The following is an 18,808-nucleotide window of genomic DNA, read 5'->3' as shown; positions in this document are numbered from 1 at the left end:
CAGGAAGGGAATTCACAAGACAAGTATCACGTGCTTCCTTCCGCCATCGTCCTGAGCCAAAGCCTGTGCTCTACTTCCGACACAAAATGGCAAATGCAAGTTGGAAAATCGCTTATTTAATGGAGGTGCAAGTGCCAATCTGAATAAACTCTGTTTAAGCCGATATTCCCCCATTGTAGACTTGTGATATGGTACTTAGCCTTAATTTTCATGCAATTTTATTTAACTGAAGTTTTAAGTGTTCCCCCTGACTTCCATAAGTTTGGGGTTTATTGTACACCAGTCAGTTCTCTCACATCCAGCATACAGTGCCTGTAAATTTCAGGTTAATTAACTCACATCTGGTTTTCCACAAGCAGAAATACTAAATTCTGCAGCCAACTACTATTACTAGCTAAAGTGCTTTGTGCTCTCACTTGTCTGCAGATGAAACTAGTGCATCTTTAAGAATATAGATTTAAAAATCAAAGTCTGATGCCTTGTTAGAAGGCCAAGGGTTATTAATTTCAAAAACAGAAGGTAGAGTTTAATGAATAATGAATAGCAGCTGTTGGAAACAAATCTTTGTAGCCCTGGGACCGTCTTTCCCTATGTTACAATTACACTTTGATTGACCTCAACAATAACTAACAAGCATGCCCAGCTGGATCATAAACCAAGTATATACTATGTCCAGATATGGTGTAAAATTTCACATCAATGAAACACTCACTGTCAGTCTAACTTTGTCCCATCATACGTCAATCAGACTTACAAATAAACTTATTAGAGCTGGGACATGCGTTTTCCTGGGAGGGGGAAGTTCTTTACTGGCAATGAACGAACAGTTTAGAAAAGTCACAAGTACGCTGGGATGGCTCTAACGCTGAAGAAAAGTCTTTTGTCATGACAGACGTGTGGTGTTTGTTCACCGTGTGAATATGTAAAGGCTTTAGGAAGGAGAGGCAGTTTTCCAGGTTGCCTAAAACAGTTATATCCCCATAGCTGGGAGGCTGAACGCAGAAAAAGATTAAGTTTGGGCTGATTGAGCATCTGACGTATTTTCTCTATGAAGGAATGTGCTGCACTGGGACCTGGTGCTTTCGGGGGTCTGTGGGTGGGAGGCCCATGGAGTTCACTGGAGGTTCAGTGCCTCTCTCCTGTGGACGACCACATAGTGCAACACCTAAATTTGAGATCTGTCTAAACAAACCAGAATAAAAATGCAGGGACAAACTGTTTATGTATGCAAAACCAGGAAAATCTGGCTTGTGCTGTTTAGTAGATGGATTACTTAGAGTTTTACATCCTGTCTTATCAGGTAGGAACTTTGGTCTACAGCCAAACAATATTAGGGATGAGCCACCGATGAATAAAACACTCAAGCCTTGGGATTTATATACGCTCTCAGCTTTCTAACACCTTATCCTCCCTCTCCTAACAGTTCCAGGTGAAACAAACAGAGAAGCAACAGATCTTTCTCTCATCAAGTCACTGGACTTCTCCTAGGCTTCCCATTTAAAACAGCTATGTATTATTATTTGTATTGTTTTTTCTATTGCCAAACATGACAAATTCATTTGTCACCATTTCTTCCTGTTCACGAACTACACTATTACAAACCCCAAAATTACTTTTACAGACACTTTCTTAAAGGGCACAGCACAGCCATGCAAAATTACTTAGATGCCCGAATATCCCTGGTTTAGTTTTCCAGCTTTAATTTCCTTGATGTGCCCTGTGAGACCATATCATGGCACCTCATGGCATGAACAGGAGTCGGCTCAGCTTGCAAGCTGTGTGTTCCGCACTGCAGAACTGTAACCGCACGTCCTACCTCCCTCCACCAGAAATCAAGATCAAGCACATTCCATCCTTTTGCAGCTTCCCCTCTTCTGCACCTCGTTGAATGAGCTGAGAATAAAACATTGTATGACAAACATCAACATGGACTTTGCTTCCCCTTATACTATTGCTTGTCTTTGCTTTCTTTTCTCCAACTGACGTTTCTGCTCGATAATAGAACGTCACTGATCTCAGTCTTAAAGAGAAGTCCTGTTATCAGGGTTTCCTGATCTCGCCCATCCTTACGTAGAATTCCGTTATAGATTCTTATCTGATCTCAAAAGCTTTGCTCAGGGAAATAAATCCTCGCGCCGGGGAATGAGTTGTATACTCCCACTGATTTCAATGGAATCAGAAATGTAATTAATTAAAATGCAGTTGGCAATGCCTCTCTTCCAGCCATGTGACTGCAGGTATAAACTTCCAGCTATGCTATCATTTCAAAAACAATATACCATTCTTTCTAGCATAAAGAGAAAGGAAAAAAAAAACCAAAACAACCAATCACTCACCAGCAGGTAAAATTACACACCACCACCAGCATAAAGCAAACCCCCGGTACCTCACACCATCCCCTACCAGGACATCAGGCAGAGAAGCCGAGCTTACAGCACACACTAACTTTTGACAGACCCCAGCCCAGGTGGATGGATTTGGGAAGCGAATTCCAAAGCTGAGGTCAAGCGTCTCTGGCTGATCCCAGTTACAAGCACTGCGCTGCAGGAAGGGAAGCAGCCTCCTGGGTAACCATTTGGGGCTTTATAGGTTCAAACTAACACCTTGAATTCTGCCCAGGAACTTATTAACAACCAGCAGAGCTGATCTAAAGTGTTCTTGGCATGAAGCTCCACAATGCGCACCGGCTCCAGTTTCCAAGGGTCTCAGCACACAGCCCCGTACGGAGCGCGTGGCGATAACATAATACAGCATCAAGGTGTCAAAGGCATGGATAACTGCGACAAGGTTTCTCCACTGGATGGAAAAGGCCAGTTTTTCTTAATAGCAACACTGAGGGAAAAAGACATGGATATTTTGTCAAAGACTTTTCTCAAAGTGCTTTTTATGCCCCGGACACCACTAATTTTGGAGCCCTTATAAAAGTTTGGTTATGGACCTGGACCTGCTCTGTGCTTTGAGAATTTCCTGACCTCACCCTCATGAAATTAATAAAGTTACCTAGGTGTGAAAGCTGCGTGGGCGGTCACATCAGCCCCAAAACTCCTCAGTTGTGAAGATTAGCTAGGATATACTGGAGAAATTTTAGTGGAGAAAACGTCTGTCTTTGTTCTGCACAGAGCTTATTTCTGCCAGGCCCCACTGAAGGTTTGTGGAGGTCAGTTAATTTCTCTGCATTCTCAATTCAGGACTGAGCTGTACCAAGTAGTATTTTCTGGAAAACCTATTTAAAATCATACACAGCAAAGCAGATTTTCTCCACATTTCTTCTTTTGATACAAACTTTCTGACTGTAATTACGTAAACAAGACAAATTACATAAGGACTGGAGAAGAATCTGAAGTAGTACTTCACTTTGCTCTAATAGACTTGCTGGACCAAAAGCAGAAATAAACAAATACTGTAGAGTATATTCCTACATACATAAAGGCAATTTGAGTCTCAGATAGTTCAGGTACAAATGTCCAGCACAAAGTTGGGGACACAAGCTTTGGCACACACGGACTGACTACGTTACTGATTTATGAGCAATAATATCTGATAGGGATGCAAATTATTCTAGACCAAAATAGTCAACGAACTAAAGTTACTAGATACACAAAGCAAAGTAGTATTTTAGTTTCTTGTCTAGTCCGGAAAATTAGAAGTATTTCCTCTATGATTGAACTGATCTATATGTTGAATTACCAAGAATGCCTCAGGGTGTGTGTGGTTAAGTATCTTCTTCGTAAGTGATGAGTCAACAACATAAGGCTCCTGGCCAAAGTAACAAAGCTGGCTAAAACACTAGACATCAAAAGACCACTTCAGTTAAAAAGCTTTCTGCGAGAAAGGGGTCACAGAAGCTATCTAGGGAGATGGACTGACAGAAAGAGTGAGACAAAGATTACAGAGTGGGAAAGCTTCCTCCTCCATGCGATTACGAACAGCAAGCATTAAGGAAAATTCAAGCAGTCTGGTAATCTTGGAAAAAAAACCCCATAACCTGACTTGTTTCTGAAGCAGAAGAATTTTAAAGTAAACACCTCTTCAAAAATGTATCTTTACTTTAAAATCGATTTACTCTATACCACTTAGCTAGAAGAGAACTTCGGGTCACTCTCCTCCTGTTGGAAGAAAGAAAAATGAAGGACCAGAGTTCGTAATCGTTCCCACAGAAATGATTGCACTTAGAGCCAGATACACAACAAGGAGATGATCTGAAAGTCAGAAAACCGTGCGATTAGGGGCTTCTCCCATGTCTTTTCGCTTACCCGTGAAGGTATATGAGTTGGACCCCATTTTCAAGCCCTCGTTTTCTCTGAATTTTCAATTCAAAAGGAAATTCTAGACTGCGGAGAACTGTGAAACAAGCATGTGCAATGCAAATCCTGAAGGGTACCAGTTATTGCTATACAATGGCTCAAGAGAAAGCCCATGTGTTCATTCAGAACTGGTGATTGATTCCCAACAGTATCCATCACATTCACAAGTTCCCAGAGTCTCGACTCCGAGTCTTTAGTGGAATGAGAACAGGAACAGAGATCCTCCCACAAAACTGCGTCATTCCAAGATATTGCAGCAATGGTATTGTGCTTCGTATGGTATAAACATTGCTGCAGGCAGCTAACCTACATAAAGAAGTTCCTTAAAAAGGTTTTACTAAAGTGAGCTTCAACTGCTATGAAGATTATGGCTAAACCTTTGAATAATTTAACAGAGCCCACCACCATCCACACTCAAAATCTCTGGCACAGAGGTGACCATTCCTTTAGGGCTTCACTCTAATAGAGACAAGTAATTTTAGATATTACCTGAAGGACCTGAGAATATAAAAAGACAAAGTTTTTCCCATGTTGCTGTTCATATCTGAGCAGAATAGCCACAGGCATCACAATATAGCCACATACATCACAACCAAACCTTACAAAACACTCATGGAATTTACATGAAATACATCTACAAATCTGAACATCCTTACCTTAAGATTTATCCCACTCCTATCATTATAGGCAAGCATTTTTTTCTAAGTCTATTACTACTTTTATGTTTGTTAAATAAGATCCCCTGCCTTTGCCAACAATGTTGAGACAATCCAAACAGAAAACTACTATCCTATACATCCTAATGTGTCTTGCATGTTGTACTTATTCTACCAGCACATAGTCTACCTCCACTGTAGGAAGAAAACATACAACTATTTGGATTGGATTTGGCAGGAGTGAAAATAAACCATAAAAATATTATGGAGATTAACCAGTCACATAGCACTGGAATCCAGAAACACTGATCCAGACAAACAGAAAAGTTTCCATTCATCAAAGAAGAATTCACCGTATCAAACCCTGTTGAGATGCACCTTATAGATACAGCCACAGTAAAAATGCACGTGATGTTCATTTTGTAACTACAGCTCCACTTCAGAAGGACCCTGATTTTAATTGTGACTGACAGAAGCCCGAAACAGTGAGGTGTAAGAAATACTTGCCATAAAGTTTAAATCCTTCCTCCACTGACAGCAGCAAACATTTTTACATTAGGTCACCAATTCAGACTTAGCTGACTGTTTGGGCACCAAACCAAAAGATGTTCTTCTTTTGCTGAGACATTAAACAACCTATCTTGAAAGTATCAAAAGACAACATACAGATTTTGAGGAGGGTTTTTTTCAGTATTCATGGACTTATCTAAAATAAGGTCCATTTACTCCAGTCACTAGAAACAAAATAAATAAATGCAGGAAATGCTACATCATACTACAGAATTATCTTGAAAGTTCTTTGCAGGAAAAAAAAACCCAAACTCCTACCAACTACCTCCATGTTAAAAGAAAACAGAGGTCAGATGTGAATCTAAAGAATAGCAAGTTAATAAAGTATCCTCCTCCAAGCTTCCAGGAGAAGAAAAACAGAAGGGGGTGTTAAATCTTTGAATCAATCTCCAGTAAAGACAGCCAGAAATGATGCTGCCTTTAGCCACATGAAAGAGAATAGAAGGATTTCTCTTTTTAAATTAGTCTTTATTGTCTGCTTCGTAAATCGTGATCGCATGTGGTATTTATTACAATGAAATTTTATTGTTGCTATAGCCCTCTTGCTTGCATTTGGTGCTTTCTGTTTATTTTACAAAGAAAAATGTCCAGAATTCCTTCAGTTCTGTGACTGAAATTTTATGGCCATGCACATGGCAGAGGGTCACGGTGACAACCAAGGAGACTGCGTAAAATATAATATACACGTTTTTAAGTTCAGATTCAATCAGTAGAAAATAGTCTATGTTGCGTTATCCCATCTCTCCATTTCATCCTCGCACAGATATCTTTTTATAGGTAGGATGGGAATTGAAGTCTAACGAAATTCTTCTGTGCCTGTGTAACTTCAGGACTTGCACTCTTTACTCTAAAGCCCACCAGAACCATTCCATTAGGCACAATTATTTAAGCCCTTCTACAACTGACCAAACCCTTTACAAACTTGCCAAACAGGCAAAGCCAATTCACGGACTGACACAAATTCACCTCCCCACTGAGGCCATGAATCACCACATATATAGAACTAAAGAGACACACTGATATGACCGCGGATAAACACATTCCTCGCATTTCTTTTTCCAGTTGGAAATTGACCCACGTTTGGTTTGAATTAAAGATTCATCGCACTGAAACAAATAACTAAATGGAAAGATATGAATCCCTTTGAAGAGCGTGCAAATCAAATTTGGGTGATAATTAGCAGCAGACAATTGAAACCTACTGTTTATTTGCACAGAACCTGATGTTACTGAAACGCGGCTTGAATTCAGGCACACCGAGAAACGAGTGACTGAGTTTTCAGGAATTAATTTAACAGTTTAATATCTGAGGTAGAAACAACCATGCTTTTATAACAAAATGGGACAGATGTACATGTGCTCAGACCCTTCATTCCAGCTACTGTCCCCTACTGTACAGTTACTGCGCTTTCATGAATTTATATGCCGTAAGTTTTTTGTCCCAGAATACTCCTCTCTTGGGAAAGTGATGCATAGGGATGCCATAATTGGAAAGGAGAATAAGCTGCTCATGGTCGAGTTATAATGAAGTATTACCTCCTATAATGTCTGCCCAACTTAGTCCCTGTTTGTTTAACTTACTTTGCCAGGGAGCATAAATACACGTGTCATCAGCTGCATGTTTGGCAAACCGAGCAGTTTTTTCTCAAGATGCGTTTGGCCTCCGCGTAAGAGGAAGCACAATTTTGCAGCACAAGTGAAGATGAGAAAAATGGCTCTCCAGCACAGAGCAGGCTAGAGTAGCAACTCCCAGAAGATACATTTGGCCAGAGCACTGAAGTGAAATTTTGGTGTATTTTTCACTTCACCACATGTTTTATAGATTATTTTTTTTCAGTCAGCCTGAGCTACCAGCAAATAAAAGAAGGCCTGATAAAGATTTTAAAAAGATTAGAAGTGATAGCATCTTTGTGATGAAGGGAACTAGCAGACAGGATAATGAATTACACAAGAAAAAAATTGCTGTTGCAGGCTTTGAGAAACAGATCTTCCTGTATCAGGAGACTGGTCGCAGTTTGAGCTACTAAAGCCATCATTCCAACAGAAGGAGACAGCTTTCATTTCACGCTCGCTTCTATTTGCTGGAATTCTGAACTACACCAGTAAAATTTGATTCCTATAGCTTGTTATTGCCTCATTTTTATATCAATCGTCCATGACGACAGGGATGGAGGGAGCCCTGGGCATGGATCAGCAAGGAGCCACCCCCCGTCGAGGAGAGAGAGGACCAGACCAACAGGCTGGTCCTCACTCCACCCGCACCCCACAGGCAAATCGACAGAGCTTTCTCTGCAGCTCCCCATCAGTTTTTTGTTCTGAACCTGCTGTTGCTCGAGAATTTCAGGCAGTCCCTCCCTTTCTCACCCAGACAGAAAGCAGAGTAAAGCTTTAAGGCAACTGCTGGCCCATCTTACTCAATGTGACCTACCTCCCATGCAGGTATTGCCCAAATTGAGTCCTGTATCAATAATAAAATAGCAAAGCCAATATATTCTTTCAAGTCTCTGGAGACAAGTTTTGCCTCTTCTGGGACAGATAACTCACAGAATTTAGCACAGCTCTGGAGATCAGCTTTCTCTGGCCAACGTTGTGTTCTTCAGGATAAATGCATTTTTCTTCAAGTAGTTTGGAGGATGTTCCCATATATTTACCCCTCCACCCAGAGAAAGCACGTTACTATTAAATTTCTATATTACTGATGCAGAGTGATTTCTGTTAAAGCTAAGATTCTATTAATAACTACAGTCACCTCAATTTTAAACCTCTAGAGAGGAATTGGGGCTTGGTTATCTGACTGATTTACCACACTAACAGACTGCCACTAATGAACTGAGTCTTCAGTAACAAAATATATTCTTTTAGCTGCCACAGAAGCTAGAAAAGCTTGACTCCTGTGAACTTCTTTCAGTAGAGTTTATCTTAATGTTATTTAGTTTGTCACAAGCTAACATATGTAAAAGAACAGAGACCAAACCTCACCTGAAGTACAGATCACATATCCAAGCTGTTAGAAATGTCAAAGTCCCGGCTATGAGCTAGATGAGTTACTATCATAGGTATATCAATCAGAAGCAAGAAGAAAGTATAGCCCTAACTGGCAAAGCTATGCTGGAAGAAGCCATCATGCATTCTGGGAAAAATAAATATTGTTGTTGATTTCCTTTAAGGAACTGGCACAAATAATACCAGTAAAGGTATACCAATCATCTGCCCTCGCCCCCAGAAAATAAAAGCTTTGGGACATTGTAGAATACACTCCTTTTGTACATTTAAGAACAGGTTCATGGACATTTTCCCTGATGGCAACACCATTTATCAAGTCTGCACCCTCGTCACCTCCCACTCCTTTCTAACCTCACACTGCAGCTCACAGACGCTTCATTTATGGCAACACAACGCTTCTGGGAACACAGAAACAGCAGCTCACAGAAAACGTCTGGGCTAAAGAGAAGTGAAATGACCTTGTACAATCACGTATCAAGGATGAAATGGCTCCTCAAAACCCCTTTCCAGGCTTCTTTCCAAGCAATTTGCTATTTAAGTCTTCAGTTCTACTTCAGTGTTCACTTATTGTAAATCACTCCAGTAACATCCCATTCCAATGGCTTTTTATTTTGATACAACTGAGTTAGCCCTGTGCAACTCAGAAACAACCTTAGCACAACTGCAAATACACTTTAATGTCCTGAAAAATAACTCACGTGATCTGCCATAAGATGACCACCTAAAACAAAAGTAGTGTTGTGTCGTGCATACGCGAGTATTAAGAGAGAACTTTTTTCCAACGGAAATCAACTGAATTTAATTTTAAAACTAACCAATATTTTCTATGTTGGGCTGATCTGTTTCATTACAGGCAAAAATAAAAATCAGATGATAGCGTTTAAGACAACGAAAGGAAATTGCAAACTACATGGGTTTTGATTTTTAGGATCTGCAAAGACCGAAAGCGCAGGACTCTGAGACACACAAGCTTGGGGCTAATTGTGCAAGGTTAGGTCCTTCCAAATCCCACCATGGTCAACAGAAAACCTGAAACACTGTTCTCAAAACCAGAGCCCTTAGCAGAAACCTGATACAAGTTACACCATTTTAATTACAGACATTAGCTGGTTTTTCTCCTATTTTATCCATACTTATCCATATCCATATCTGTATTTTATCCATAAAGAACGCTGATTTTATAATGAAATTGATCTCCCGGAGTGAATACGCTGCAGCACACTGAATCTCAGAGAACCAGGTTTATCTGCCAGCCCAGCCACGACCTGCCTGTATGACCACAGGACAGGCGTTGCACAGCTGCGGGACTAAGCTCCTCTGATGGAAGAGCAGACGTGATCACATTGGCACCCTTCACGAAGCCCTTAAAGACCTCCTGATGAATCCTAGTATTGACATCTACATTAATCATTTTTAAAAGGAGCAAACCAGCAAGAAACCTTAAGAGCCTGCTCTTGCAGCCTCCCTGTGTGCAGTCCGACAGGCAGCGCGGGGAGAGGAGGGGAGCAGGAGCCCTGCACAGCTGGCACAGCTGCACAGCCGCCCCACAGCCCCTTCCCCACGCCAGAGCCTGCTCCCCAGCACACGCCGAAGCATAAGCTGCTTCCTCCACCTCGTGGAGAATCGTGAAACTGATGCGCAAACCACAGTCACCAAGAATTGATAAAACATGGAAATTTTAAATCGAGAGAAATACCCCTTCCCCAGCACAGAAAGCTCCAGAATTTTTGGAAATAGTTTCCTGTTCACATGTTCAACCTTAAGTGAGTAAAAACCCTGTTTTTGTTTTATTAGTATAGAACATCATTAAATTTACAGGAGATTCAGAGAAGCAACTTTAGAGACCACTGCTGAGAGGTGGTCAGATCTTAAACTGCCTTGGAAGTTGTGACTCTTGCAAATCATTTTCTCACTAAAAAGTGCAGAGTCTCCTCAATCAGGGTGGGGTTTTCATCTCACTGTGCCGTAGGTTTCAAAACCTTGTACCACCAAATTCCATTGCTGTTATGCCAGGCAGTAATTACTATTCTGTTAGTATTCTGCAACAGAATTCGATATTCTTAATAGAAGTTTTTTGACCTCACCTGATGCTTATATTCGTTTTGTTAGCTGTCCTGTTCTCCTGTATGACAAGTTTACTTGGAGGCAGCCAGTTCACCTTTTCTGAATCAGCCACTATTTTGTCGGGTTCCCTTTTACTTGATTCTAACATTTTTTAACTTCCTGTCTCTCAGCTCCCTCTCTTTTTGCCATAGTTTTTTGGGGGGCATAACAGAAATTAACACTTTATTAAAATTAATTTTAATAGAATTACAGAATGACCAGCTTTTCCTAGCTTATTCCTGCTTCCATTGGCTGAGATTTTGTTTGCTCTTTGACTACTCACTTGTCTCAAACAGATATTTTCATTAAAGTGTCCATATTGACACCCACCCCAACACAAAGTACGGTACCACACAGCTGAACTAACCAAATGTATTAACTGGGTGTTAATTGCATAGCAAGCAGCAGTGAAATTAGGTTTTAAAATCAACACTCGATTAAAACAGCTGGGAGAAATTCACACTTTGGAGTGCCATTGTGTCTGTCTGCTTACACAATCTATACACGTTCTTTCTTTCTGAGAAGTAGAAATTCTCTGCATTTTGCAGAAAAAAAATGGGTCTGCAGAGCAAATTTTAGCTCTTACCCAGATTGTAGTTTTTACTTGCCCCAAATTCCTTCTTCCTTCTCTTGGGAAAACAAAAATAAAAAACACTCCCGAATACTCATTATCCAGAGGTACAAGCGATTTAAGCCTACACTCACTCACCTGGCTGGGGGTAAAGGGGGCCAGACCCCTGCATGGGGCTCAGTGCAGTCGGGCACGCCAACAACTAGGGCAGGCTCCAACACCTCCACCAAACCGGCACCACGCACCCCTGCTTCGTGAGGACCCTGACCCTGGAAGGTCTATACATTCCTACAGGCACAAGAGGAAACAGGAGTCTGTAATAACAATTTTTTGCAAGAATCTGTACCAAAACTACATGCAACTGTAAATAGCTGTTACCAATTAGCAGGGCTGGCTTAGGACTTCAATACCACCTTTATAGGCAGCAGTTCACTGATTGGATTCACCCTTTTCCCTGCTGTGGCTGTTAAGTGCCTAGCCAGCTGGATGGCAGATTGCTCTTTGGCCGATCCTTTACAGCACAAAGGCACTAAATAAATAATAAATTTCTATCACGAAGACCGATTTCAAGGTGCAGAAAAAGCAGCAGAGGCTCAAATGTCTGAACAAGGACCTTCTAAGTTTGCCATCTGTGCTCAGAGAGCAGCTGCCAGCACCGCTTTCACCATGAGCTGAAGGAAGAGATCAAGACTGTTCTCAAGAGGGAAGCTGGCAGCTACTGCAGCAGCAGATGACAGACTAGGGAACTGACAGAGGCTGTGGATGAGGATGGACATTGAATATTTTTAATGGTGAAAACAGGCAAGGCCTGTTAAAATGAAGAGCATTCAACTCCATCCAGCGAACACTTTATGACCACCTGGAGTTAGGAGCTATAGCATATATCAGACCCCCCAACAGAGGATCAGTAGCTGCGGTGTTTGGGAAATACTCAAGAGCCAGCTCTGCTAAAGATGACACCTACTTTACTGCCAGTTGCTATTTTGGCTTCACGAAGACTGGCACTGGCAGTACCCAGGGATCCGGGAGATCAGCAGTCTCCTCCCAGTGGAGTCAATCGGAGAAGGAAGTGTGACTCTTGGGGAAGGCTAAGGAACCGGGAATCAATGCTAAGCATTTTGCTAGGGGACAAGACTCCTACCTAGGGAACGGAGATGCTGTTCAGATGGAGCTTCAGCCTCATTAGACTTGGTGTAACTTCTACACAGCAGGCAGACAAGCCTTTAGATAGACCTGACTACACTAGAAGGTACTTGGAGCATTGCCAGAGAAGGGCAACAAAGCTGGTGAGGGGTCTGGAGCACAAGTCTTACGCAGAGCGACTGAGGGAACTGGGCTTGTTTAGTCTGGAGAAAAGGAGGCTGAGGGGAGACCTTACTGCTCTCCACAACTACCTGAAAGGAGGCTGTAGAGAGGTGGTGGTCAGTCTCTTCTCCCAAGTAACAGGCGATCGGACAAGAGGACATGGCCTCAAGTTGCGCCAGGGGAGGTTTAGATCAGATATTAGGAAAAATTTTTACACCGAAAGGGTAATTAATCCTTGGAACAGGCTGCCCAGGGAAGTGGTTGAGTCACATCCCCGGAGGTATTTAAAAGACAGGTAGATGTGGTGCTGAGGAACATGGTTTAGTGATGTTTTTTGTCAGTGTTAGGTTGATGGTTGGACTAGATGATCTGAAAGGTCCCTTCCAACCTGGACAATTCTATGATTCTATTATTCTTCCTGTGCTGCCCTGCACACTGAGACAGCCAGCCTTGGAAGAAGGGCAGGCAGTCATGTAATTAAAAAGCCAGCTGACAGGCAAGGATAATTGCATGTCCAAAAGGCTGTAATGTGGTGAGTGTGTGTAAGCATGTGAATGCACTGTATGACACCGGCACAGGGCAGTGCTAAGGTGTTCACATCACTTAAATAAAAATTAAAAACATGCTCTTTATGCAGGATAAATAGTCATACAGGCAGCTGTAATTCTATTCGTTTTGGTTTGTTTTTTTTCTGAAATACTAAAATACCTTTGACTGGCAACAATCTTTTAACATGTTTCTAACAATATCTTCTCTTTCTAGGTTATACACAACTGAAAGCAATGCATTTTTCAATACACCCATCACCTGTGTGGCCCCCAAAAGTTCAATTCAAAACAACAGTCAGTGAAACCAAAGTTACATTTAGTACTGCACACTTAAAAATCCATTCTTCACAATTTTTACTGAATGTTATTGGCACAGAATCACACAATGGTTGAGGCTGGAAGACACCACTGGAGGTCATCTTGTCCAACACCCCTACTCAAGCAGGGTCAGCTACAGCCGTCTACCCAGGACAACATCCAGACAACGCAGCACTGCAAGATTTCTAAGGTATTGCTCGACTTTTACTTACTCAACCACTGCATCAGAAGTTTCTTAAATTGCCTTATTTTCTCATTATAGGCCTCTATCTTGTAATTGATGCTTTTGGTGGAGGAAAGGCATGCAACCGTTATTTCAATGCCCTCAGAGATTTTAGGCTGCATCACTACAGAGAGAGGAATAAATACCCAGCCTATAAAGATTAAGAAGAAAATTACTAGAGTAGGAAAAAAAAGTGTGCACACAAAGGACCAACTGACATGATGCTGCTTAAGGGAAAACAATATCTGGGAAAAATGTACTCAGAATGAGATGTTGTTACATCTGTAGAACTTTAAAACTTCCCCTCATTACTTAAAGCCCACCAGAACCATTCCATTAGGCACAATTATTTAAGCCCTTCTACAACTGACCAAACCCTTTACAAACTTGCCAAACAGGCAAAGCCAATTCACGGACTGACACAAATTCACCTCCCCACTGAGGCCATGAATCACCACATATATAGAACTAAAGAGACACACTGATATGACCGCGGATAAACACATTCCTCGCATTTCTTTTTCCAGTTGGAAATTGACCCACGTTTGGTTTGAATTAAAGATTCATCGCACTGAAACAAATAACTAAATGGAAAGATATGAGTCCCTTTGAAGAGCGTGCAAATCAAATTTGGGTGATAATTAGCAGCAGACAATTGAAACCTACTGTTTATTTGCACAGAACCTGTTGTTATTTGACTACCTCTGGAATGGACAAACACACACACACACAGCACTGAGTACTCTGCTTTCCACCCTCTCTTTCATTTTTTTAAACCTTTTACGGAAGACTAAGTCAACTCATCAATACCAAAGCTCCTGCAGCCTCGTTAAGTAAAGGAGGGGAAGCAAGAACCAAGCAAAAATCCTTATTTGTTTGGCTGTTCTATAAAACAACACACCTTTAACAATTTATGTCTGCTGCTTCTCCTCTACCTCTCTATACACACAACAAAAACAGACTTCAAGTCAAATATTGCCTCAATAGGCAAGAGTAACATATCCGATTCTCATAAAGTGAATGCTAATTATTGCAGGTGTCAAAAGGTTGTATACATTCTCACTAAAATATCAAAATTTACTCTTTTCTATCAACGGGGAAAATTAAACCTCAGAAAAAAAACGGCTCAGGAGCAAATAGATTCCACACCTTCCCTACCTCTTGATAAGGAATACGTTTGCCAATGATGTTTGTTCAGAATCAGGATGACACTTCCCCAATTCCACAATATTTCGCAGTTTACCGATAATTTTTACTAATGTTCTTGCTCAATTTAAAACCAGACCTTGCATATTAGCTATTTCACAAGCAGCTTTCAAACTGTGCGTTGAGCCCATCCATGCAACAGTAAGACATACAAATCTACATCCACACAGAATATTCACTATGTTGTTGAATTAATTCTTCACCCAGTATCACCCAGGTATTTTCAGAGGTGCAAGGGGAAAATAAAAGACCGTATGTTTAATACTTTTTTTAATATGTAAATAATTAAATGTGATCCAATACAGAAACGGATACAATCCTGTACAACTTCCTGTGTGTACAGTACATTCTGTCTTTTTAAAATCAAGTTTAGACATTCAAATCCCTAAGAGTCCCCACAAAATCCATCCCCCACACCCCCCTACCTACCTTCCTGCTCATCTCTTCCAAACCCTGGAGCCTCGTCTTCTTCATCTGAATTTCCTTCTCTGTACGCAAAGGTTTCCAAGTCCCTGTTCCTGAGCACTTGGTATCCAACCCTTCACAGGAACAGCAGACTGGTCTGTTACTGGCCTCTGTTAATAGGAGCTTTCCAAATCCCCTAGTCCCTGATTAATTTTACCTTGAAAGCAAGGTGAAATTGAACTGTTCAACCCAAGCATTACTAACCACGTGCATTTTTATTCTGTTTGCCATTTATCAGCCCCAAGTACACCTACCAGTATCAGGCTGTGAAATGAACTACAGCAGGTTTCCAACAGTGTCGCACTCTGCTGCTGCTCACGTAAAGGATATACACCACACACACATCAACCACAGTATGGCTAAAAAAAAAAAAAAAAAAAAAAGAGCCTAAAACATGTATTAGATAATTGAACTATAGTTTCAGTGTGTTACTGCACTTTGGAATGAGACCTTGGAAGAAATTCTGAGATTAAATTAGCTTAGAACGGAATTTTAAGTTACTCAAATTCAATAGTAGTGCAGAAAAAAATTCATTTACATCACTTAAAGTACTCTAGAGAACACAAAATGGACATTCATATACAAATTTTGTCAGTGCTGGCCCAGTGGCTGAATTCTGTAGTGTATGAAAAGCATCTAAATACCCATATTTATAATATTAGCCCCTTGATTCCAATAACAATAATCACTGAAGCCAAAGTTTCTTTAACGGAGGTTTTTCTGTATGCAAATTAAGTACATGCTGCATGCAGCTCTCGTGAAGCCTATTAGCTGCCTGACGTGTCAGCAAATGGAATTCACTCACAAAAATAACAGCATAATTCGTGATTGCAGCTTAGAAGCTATATGAGAAGTTTAAAAAACAAGCACCTTTTTCCAGTGTCATTTAGATGCCATCTGAAAATTTCAAAAAGGTGTCAGTTTTGAGTGTTATCTGAAGCAATTCCCAGAGTTTGAAGTCAATGAGAATCCAATTGCTGAGACATGGCTCAGAAATGACATGCATTTTTTTAATAATTTCAATCTCGTACTTCTCCAATTAAACTTCACAATTTGTAACTTCTGAATTTAATCTCAGCTGCTGAACTTGACTTTTGGTAACAATAACCCAGACAGGACTGTAGCCTCATATAAATATCAACTATTTTTAGCTCACTTTTATAATTCCAGCCACTGTAGCCCTTACCTGAAATGAACTACTTGAAGTGACTTCTCACCAAGACTCGCACATGGTTTCACATGTCTGTATAAACTTTCGGAGTCAAAGTTCACAGACGAGAGTAAAGCTTGGTATTTTCAGAACTTTGCAGCAATTATTAAAAATGTAAAATCATTAGAGGAAAAAATAGCAGCCTACTTACATGAAAACATTTTATTCAATCACCATCCCAAGTAATACCATGAATTACATAATGGTACCTACCTAAGTGCCGAGATGCTCATCATTGTAGAGTCTGAGAGTCCATGCATCACCTTCCACCCAACGGTATTACATCAATCAAATTTCATGCTTTTTTAATTTTTATTTTTTAAAGAGAAGTACTACCACCATAATCCTTAATTGAAAATCATCTTTCCACTAATTTAACAGACTGTGGATCAGGCCCTACATGCCAGGTGTTTAGAAAGGAATATCAGAGTTAGGTCTACGTTACTTCCACCTCAGTGGTGTGCAGAGATAGTGGAGCTCTATCGGGACAAGGATGTTTCCGTAAACTAATTAGAATGAAACATCACTATCTTCACAAGTTGTAATAAACACGTTACAGTAAGGCGCTTGTACAGCCAAGAGTGCAGGATAATTTTGAAAATTTGGCCTCTGGTATGACTACACTATGTAACGTAAAGCTATGTAGACACAAAAGCTAACTGAAACAGAAAAAGCTGTCCAGATGTATAAGCATGGACTAACTAAGCTTACTTACTCTTCAAACCACTGAATTCTAAAATTGCTGTCGTTTCATTAATATAATTCCAACAATTTACATCAAACATGAACCCCTCGTTTGACTTGGTTGTTAGGTTAACGGTTGGACTCAATGATCTTAATGGTCTTGTCCAACCTAAGCAATTCTATGATTCGCTCCTCGAGGAAAAAAAATAAAAATAAAAAATTGGAAGAAATTCCTCCAAAAAATCCTGCAGTGCAAAAGCAGCAGACTGAGCACTATTCCTGAAGGCTAGCGATCTGCAGAAACCATGGCACCAACCTATACAAAAGCTCGTGTACAAGGCCACGTGAAGAGTATACTACAGAAGAGCCTTACGTTCCGATTTAGCTTCTTCCTCCATTTGTGAAACATTTTTCCCCACAAAACTGTATGATAACAAGTCTAGAAAAAAATAAAGCAGGGTTTTATGCTCAGGACACAACGGGGCAACTTCAGAGGCTTTTGCTTTTACACCAAAAATACTGGTTCAGCTGGACACTTTGCGTCCTTTTATGTTTCTTTTCCCTAGCACAGCAAACTTGTTCAAGTTTGCTTGCTATTGCAACTAGTTATTACAGATACATTTTTTTCAATTTCCAGTACAACGACGAGTTGCAAGACTATTAGCATGGAGAGACAAATGCCGATCCTTAAATTATAAAGAAATAATTCAGTATACCCACCACTACTGCAATCTGAAATCTGTGTGCAATGTATTGTATCAGCGCACCAGAGCTGCTGCTGCTCAGATCTTCACTGGAACTTGCTTATTTTCTGCAATGACTTTCTTTAGCAAAAGTGACAGGTGACCCCAAGTCATTAAGTCTGTTCCTTGCATTTCTTGAAGCTGTCTGACATCACTGTGAAAACTCCAAGAAAAAGCGTGTACAATTCTAAAGGGAAAATTCAAAGGCTTATAAAGAAAACACTTCCTGAAGAGGAATTTCTGTAAGGTTGAAAATTACTTACATACCTTTCCTTGTGCCAAGCTTATTCTGGCAATTATTTTTTTTCTTTACACGGATCCTCAAAACGAAAGGTGTCCTAACTTTTCCTAAATAAACACATTAACACACATGCCCAAATCCTCAGAAATTCTGAATGTTGGAATAAACATTACAAACCCCACCATAAAAATGCTATTGAAAGGCAATTAAAAAAATACACTGTGTTCTTGTAACAAAAAGATACTCTGAAGTGAAGACAGCTGCACGATAAACTGTACTTCAAATGTTTCCCAACCCAGAAAGTTTACCTGGTACTTCTACAGGGATATGATAAAGAGAAAAAAAAAAAAAATCCCAGATGCTTAGCCATCCTAACTGAAACGGAGATTAAAATAACGTATAACTGATTTTATTCATGTTTTTACTGTCTGAATCCACGTAAGAAGCATTCAAAATGCATGTTTATTTTGTCTCACTGACAAAATAATGAATACTAACCATAAAGATTTCTACCTTTCAACACTGCAGGCCCTACTCCAAGTTGAGAGGCAGTGCACTTCACCAATCCTTCGTTTTCATAGCCTCCAAAAATAAAGTGTTGAAGTTCCAAGCACAACAGCTTTACTAGATCAGAATCTCAGCGTACTTTCTGAAAAATT

At 40.4% G+C, this 18,808-nt stretch overlaps 1 protein-coding gene across 5 annotated transcripts in view; it reads right to left on the bottom strand.

Annotated features, from left to right (window-relative positions):
• BICRAL (BICRA like chromatin remodeling complex associated protein) overlaps positions 1-18,808 on the bottom strand; it is a 136,403-nt gene that overhangs the window by 70,725 nt on the left and 46,870 nt on the right. For all 5 annotated transcript variants that reach the window (XR_012586092.1, XR_012586091.1, XR_012586093.1 and 2 more), the window contains exons 13-14: positions 15,236-18,798; positions 11,345-11,494 (exon numbers count right to left, since the gene is read on the bottom strand). The gene's annotated coding sequence lies outside the window, so the exon portion shown is untranslated. The remainder of the gene's footprint in view (positions 1-11,344; positions 11,495-15,235; positions 18,799-18,808) is intronic.

Source organism: Larus michahellis, chromosome 3 (genome assembly GCF_964199755.1).
Source record: "Larus michahellis chromosome 3, bLarMic1.1, whole genome shotgun sequence".
Classification (NCBI taxonomy): Eukaryota; Metazoa; Chordata; class Aves; order Charadriiformes; family Laridae; genus Larus; species Larus michahellis.
This window is presented reverse-complemented; position numbering and strand designations above follow the sequence as displayed.